The sequence below is a fragment of the Carya illinoinensis genome, chromosome 12 (assembly GCF_018687715.1).
Source record: "Carya illinoinensis cultivar Pawnee chromosome 12, C.illinoinensisPawnee_v1, whole genome shotgun sequence".
Lineage (NCBI taxonomy): Eukaryota > Viridiplantae > Streptophyta > Magnoliopsida > Fagales > Juglandaceae > Carya > Carya illinoinensis.
The window spans coordinates 22,657,633-22,664,030 of NC_056763.1; the positions used below are offsets into that span (position 1 = coordinate 22,657,633).

The 6,398-nt window shown below is 36.2% G+C and overlaps 1 pseudogene; it reads left to right on the forward strand.

Moving 5' to 3' along the window:
• Positions 1-219: 219 nt before the first annotated feature.
• LOC122289348 lies at positions 220-3,794 on the forward strand (annotated as a pseudogene).
• The last annotated feature ends 2,604 nt before the right edge of the window (positions 3,795-6,398 follow it).

A 6,398-nucleotide genomic window follows, 5' to 3' on the forward strand; every position in this document is an offset into this window, starting at 1 on the left:
GAATCTTCAAAGCATGTCTATCCACTAACTTAATGTTCTTCCTCGATCCTTGTATTAAGCGTTTGTATTAAGCACTTTCAATTCTACTCTCTGCATCTCTCCTTCATAAATGAGCCGACAGAAAGGCATATATTGGTATAAAGAAAAGAAAGGTATAAGGGGGCACAACACAAGGGAAATTAGTTGATCAGAACCTAAACTCGGAACAGAAACGGAAGCATGTGGTTCTTGGGTTTCTCCACAAACAACAAAAGAAGCTTTTGGGTAATTGGTGTAATTGTGCTGATGATCTTTCTAGCCATGGTCTTAAAGAGGTGGTTGGTCTACTTGGAGTCTCGTGCAAATGAATGTTCTAAAAGAAAATTAGATGGTCAAAACCCACACCATGGGTTAAATTCCAGTTGTTTGTGCATTGCACGTGGTTTGTGTTATCCTGGTCATGTTATAAGGACATATGCACTAGAAGAGCTGAGGACGGCCACAAGGGAATTCAATATTCGAATAGGAATCGGAGCCACTTCTTTCGTGTATCTTGTGGAGCTTGGCAATGGAAGATTTGGTGCCGTGAAGCGGCTGATGGAGGAGAGAGGTGGAAGCGAGAAGATATTCTTGGATGAAGTTTCAGTTCTGCTAAGGATTTCTCATCCAAACTTGGTGGGTTTATTGGGTTTTTGTTCTGAGAAAGGTAAGCCTAAAGAAACAACCACATCCTTTGTTTAGTGCCAATTGTCCTTTAAATTTCATGGCCTAGTGCAGGCAGGCAACATAGGCCTTGTGCAGCGCATTTCAACTTCTAACTTAAGCCTTTCATCCACATCTCAATTGTTGCATGTCCTATTTATGATCAATGTTCTTTGCAAAATTGTACCTAACAAGAAGTTATTGCGCTTGTAACTTGAGCGGGAGAACAACTGTTGTTGCTGGAGTATGTTCCAAACAAGAGTCTTTTCGACAAGATGCACACATACCACGGCCAATTGTCGGGGACATTGACATGGTTGAATCAGCTAAGCATTGCCCTAGACATCGCTCTGGCGCTAGATTACCCATTCACAAGCTGATCCACCTGTCATTTACAGATATGTCAAGTCCTCCAACATTCTCTTAATGGACAACAACTGTTGGAAATTTAGACCTTCCAAATTCACCCCCATAGAATCTACCTTTTGCAGGAATAACGAGAAAAATAGAGAAATAATAACAATACAAGAAATTTACGTGAAAACTCCAAAACAGGAGAAAAACCACCAGACTCATAGAAAAAAATTCACTATGTGAAAAATTGTTACAATTACACAATTTTTCTCCTCACCACACCCACAAAACTACCCCACTAGTAAAATTTTAACTTTACACCTCTTCCCTTTTACAAAAGGCTAATAGAGGAATTTAACTAAAATCAAAAGTTATTAGATAAGCTTTCAACTAGTGCACTTAAACTAAGAGGCTAAGCCTCTTATCTATAACCTAGCCTAATGCATATTTGTTTACATCCCACCGGTGTGGGACTAAAAAGTAACAATTAGTCAACAATCTCCACCTTGCGATTTTGACTGGTCCCACAGCCAAGCTTCACTTCAATGAAGATCTTCATAGATTCCATTATCATGCTTCACCATAAAAGCATACACACTCAGAATAAACCAATTATAAGCATTTCACTTCGGCCCATGTCGAAAACAACGTTGTTGAAAATTATGGTGTAACTTCCACGTTTGGCTCTCATGGAAGTTCATCAGCCATCGATATGAATTTCCACCACACACCCTGCATCAATGCCAAACCAATGCCTGTGTGCAAACTTGTGGATCCGCTAACATTACCACATTTTCTATCATGGCAATTTTGAGAATTAGCGGCATGTCATGATGATGTACATGTCTCTTTTTAAAGATCAAAATCTTCCATGGAGAGAGACATGGCAACATTAGCATCATTTCCAGTATCTCCATTTACTAACTTGGAGCTACTTGCCGAACCAGCTCCAGCTCTTGGACAATTTTTCTTGACGTGTCCAGATTGTTCACACTCCCAGCAGACTACTTTCTTCTTCATGGAGTTCTTCATCTTCCCATTTTCAGCTGCTACCATTAATAAGTTCTCAAGTGGAACATTACTTTCACTACTTAGTCTTCTCTCTTCAAAAAATATTTTACTGGTAACCTTTGAAAAAATTATTCTCTCATTCTCATGTATCAAAATAGGTTTCATGTGCTCATAGGAAGTTGGAAGAGACCAGATGAGTCTCAAGGCTTGATCCTCATCATCAATTTTAACTCCAATAGCTTCTAGCTCAGTGACAATGCCATTGAGAACGCTTAAATGATCTGAAATAGTTGTACCTTCACTCATCCACAGTGTATGAAACTGCTCCTTCAGGTACACACGATTTGAGACGCCATTCGTCTGATACAACTCTTCAAGTTTTCCCCAGAGTTCGTTTGCCGTAGATATTCCATGCACATTTGCAAGAATATTTTTGGCCAGGCACAGACGTATCGCACTTGCTGTTCTCAAATCCAAATCCTCCCAATCTTTATCGCTCATTTTAGATCTGCTCATTTCACCAGTCACATTAGTACCAGTGCTGACTTCATGTGTTGGTCTGTCCTTCAATGCCTTATGTAATCCTGATTGAATCAAGACATCCTTGACTTGTACTTGCCACAAGTTAAAATTGATTCTCCCATCAAATTTCTCCACCTCAAATTTGACAAGATTTGAAAGCCTACTTCCTGACATTACTTGAAGAATTTTACTCTAGAAATGAATAGTACATCACTAAGTCAGTTCACAGGAAAGATTGGAGGGTCACAGTGGATACACTTAAAATTTTCAATCTCCTAAACAGAACCTCCTTAGACTGTACGTATCCACACTACCACACCAAAACTCCACCCCAAAAAAAGACCTTAGTGGCTCTGATACCAATTGTTGAGAATTTATACCTCCCAAATTCACCCCTAAGAATCTACCCTTTGCAGGAATAACAAGAAAAATAGAGAAATAATAACAACATAAGAAATTTACGTGGAAACTCCAAAACAGGAGAAAAACCACAAGACCCAGAGAAAAAAATTCACTATGTGAAAAATTGTTACAATCATACAATTTTTCTCCTCACCACACCCACAAAGTTACCCCACTAGTAAAACTTTAACTTTACACCTCTTCCATTTTTACAAAAGGCTAATAGAGGAATTTAACTAAAGTCAAAAGTTACTATATAAGCTTTCAACTGGTGCACTTAAACTAATAAGTTAAGCCTCTTATCTATAACCTAGCCTAATGCATATTTATTTACATCCCACCGGTGTGAGACTAAAAAGTAGCAATTAGTCAACAACAACCATGTCAAACTTGCCGACTTTGGACGTTGCAAATTGGGTTATGACACCAAACTTGGCTCACAAACTCCAACCACTGTCAAAGGTTCTTTCGGTTATGTCGACCCTCATTACCTCAACACAGGCCTAGTCTCAGGAAAGAGTGATGTTTATAGTTTTGAAGTCCTACTGCTTGAGCTAATAACAAACCTCAAATCCACACAAGGCTCAGTGACACATGCAGGATGGACCGAGGATTACAGGAAGATCAATGACATTGAGGTATTGACTAAAATGTTGGACCCAAAACTCAATGGCAATGCAGATTTAGAGCAACTTCGAGTGTTGATCAATATAGCCAACTTGGCATTGCTTGAGAATTCTGAAGGAAGACCGGACATGAGCTACATTGTAGATAGGATTTCTAGTTGTATGGAATATCAACTTCAGCCAGAGCTACCTGTATAAAAATGTACGTATATTGCCATTTTTCCCCCAATTTATTGTAGTTAGTGCTTGCTAATACAATATTGGTTCTTACTGTAGCATATAAAGTTGATCCTTTCAAAACATGGTAAAAATAACCCCCCCTTTTCAGTACTGCCCTTCATTCCCCCCCCCCCCCCAAATTTATGTGAATATACACTGATTTTGGTCATTGAATTAGTCCTTGAAATTTTAAAAATGACTCGGCATGATTCTTATCCTGTTTTGCCAGTATCACCAACTACAATCTCTAGTATGATAGATTTTTCAAAACATTTGTTCCTATGATCTCACGTGACATTAGACACAGCTTGTTACTCTCACACAATTAGAATGAGATCACATTGCCCATCAATTTTTATATTTATTCTTTATAAAAAGCAAGAATGATGAGTGTTGCCCAGATGACTAACACAAGAGGGGGGTGAATTGAGTTATATTAAAAAAATAACAATTATAAATCAAATATATAATATAAAATATAAACAAAATATGAAATAACAATAAATATAAAGAGTAAGGGTAAGAGAGAAGCAAACTCAGTATGTTAACGAGATTCAGCCCCACTGCCTACGTCCTCACCTCAAGCTACCCCTTGAGGATTCCCAAATTCACTATTCAACCTCCTTCAGGTGGAGATAGAAACCTATTACACATTTGAACAACACCGCTACAAAGGATTCGTGTAGAACACCCTCTACACTTGCAATCACCTTACACGTGGTGATTCAACTATTCCCCGTGTAGAATACTTTCTACACGCACAAGGGTTATACACACCATTTTTCTGATACAAGAGCTGATAGTGGGTAGGTTATTAGAAAACACCCCTCAATGAGTGAAATAAGAACAATACAGCGCAAACTATATCTCTCAAAATGAACAAGGATTAAGGCTCAATGCTTAGAGAAGAGAAAATGAAAGCTTTGAATGAATGTTGTATGCTCTTGGTATTGTAAATGTGAAGCTCTCAAATGATCTATTTATAGGCATATGAGACTTCATATTCAAATTAAAAAAGATTCACATGCCAAAAACAACACCATTCACTTTTTCAAAAAAATTCAAATAAAAGGTTTTTCTTTTTCAATTGTCAAAGACAACATCATTCATTTTTTCAAAAAAATCAAACCTAATATTTTACTTTTGGCATATGACAAAAGGATCACACTTTTCTTTTCAAAAAATTCAAACCTAATATTTTACTTTTTACATATGACAAAAGGAGCACACTTTCATTTTCAAAAAATTCAAACCTAATCTTTTACTTTTTGTATATGACAAAAGAAGCACACTTTACTTTTCAAAATTTTCAAACAAAATCATCTACCTTTTGTATAAGTCTAAAAAAGCATTAATCACTTTTGAAAATATTCAAATAAAACATGCACATGTGAAAGATGACAATCAATCATTTTTAATATTTTCAAAGTTCAACCCTTTAATCAAGGCATGCACATGTAAAAGATGACAATCAATCATCTTTAATATTTTCAAAGTTCAACCCTTTAATCAAGGCATGCACATGTAAAAAATGACAATCAATCATCTTTCAAAATTTTCAAATTTAATTTTCAAAAATATTCATGCACATGTGGAAAATGTATTTTAATGCTTTATGATAAAATATTAATTTTGAGCATTAATCCTAATTTCGAATTTTAAGAGATTTACAACATTACTCTGTGATTTTAATGTGAACTTGTTTCCTTCTTGCTCATGCTTGGTTCTTTGATGTGCTTGACTCCATTGTGTGGACAACTTGAGCTTGAAATTCCTTTATTCTTTGAATTCATTTGTTATCATCAAAATCCATTTGTAGATTTATAATCACATGAAACTTAAAACCTTGGGTTCAACAATGAGTGTGCGAAAGTGCACTCTAAATACCCTATTATTGGACTAAAATACTGAAATGTGAATAGAAATCATATGAATTAATGTGTATTCTTTAATTGAATTTCTATTTACGTTGGGATACTCCTAAATAGTTTTTTTATGTTTAATTTCAGAGTTTATAAAAGAGCAAGTCAATCCCAGTCAAATTCAAAAGAGGACATTCAGGGGGTTTGAGAGCAAGTTGGAAGAAAATAAAAAGAAAAAAATCACAAAATGAAACCACAAGAAGTCCAAGTCCGAAATTCGTTAGGAGACAGTCTGGACATACTTTAGTCTTTTGAGTGTATCTTTTTACTCACATATCGGATTGATACGATTATTGATGCATTGGAAAGCCATCTTAAAGGGATATAACTTTGTCTCTAATAAGGATTTTCAAATTCGAACTCCTGAAAGCCGTACATGGCTGCCAAGATAAGTCCTAAAATATAGGCGATTTTTTTTATGCGGAAATTAATAGGACATTAGGGTTTCTTTCCTACCCTATATAAGTATATCATTAGCACGAAATGGGGGGAGAAGGAGGCACAAGAGGCAGATCTGAAGAGAGGAGAAAATCACTTCCATGGTCACCGTTCACTTCAGTTTTCTCTGGAGATTTTTATTGTCCAGTATATTTATGGGTAACTAAATTCTCAAGTAGGGTTAGGGATAAACTTGCACATTAGATGGTATTTCTAATTTATT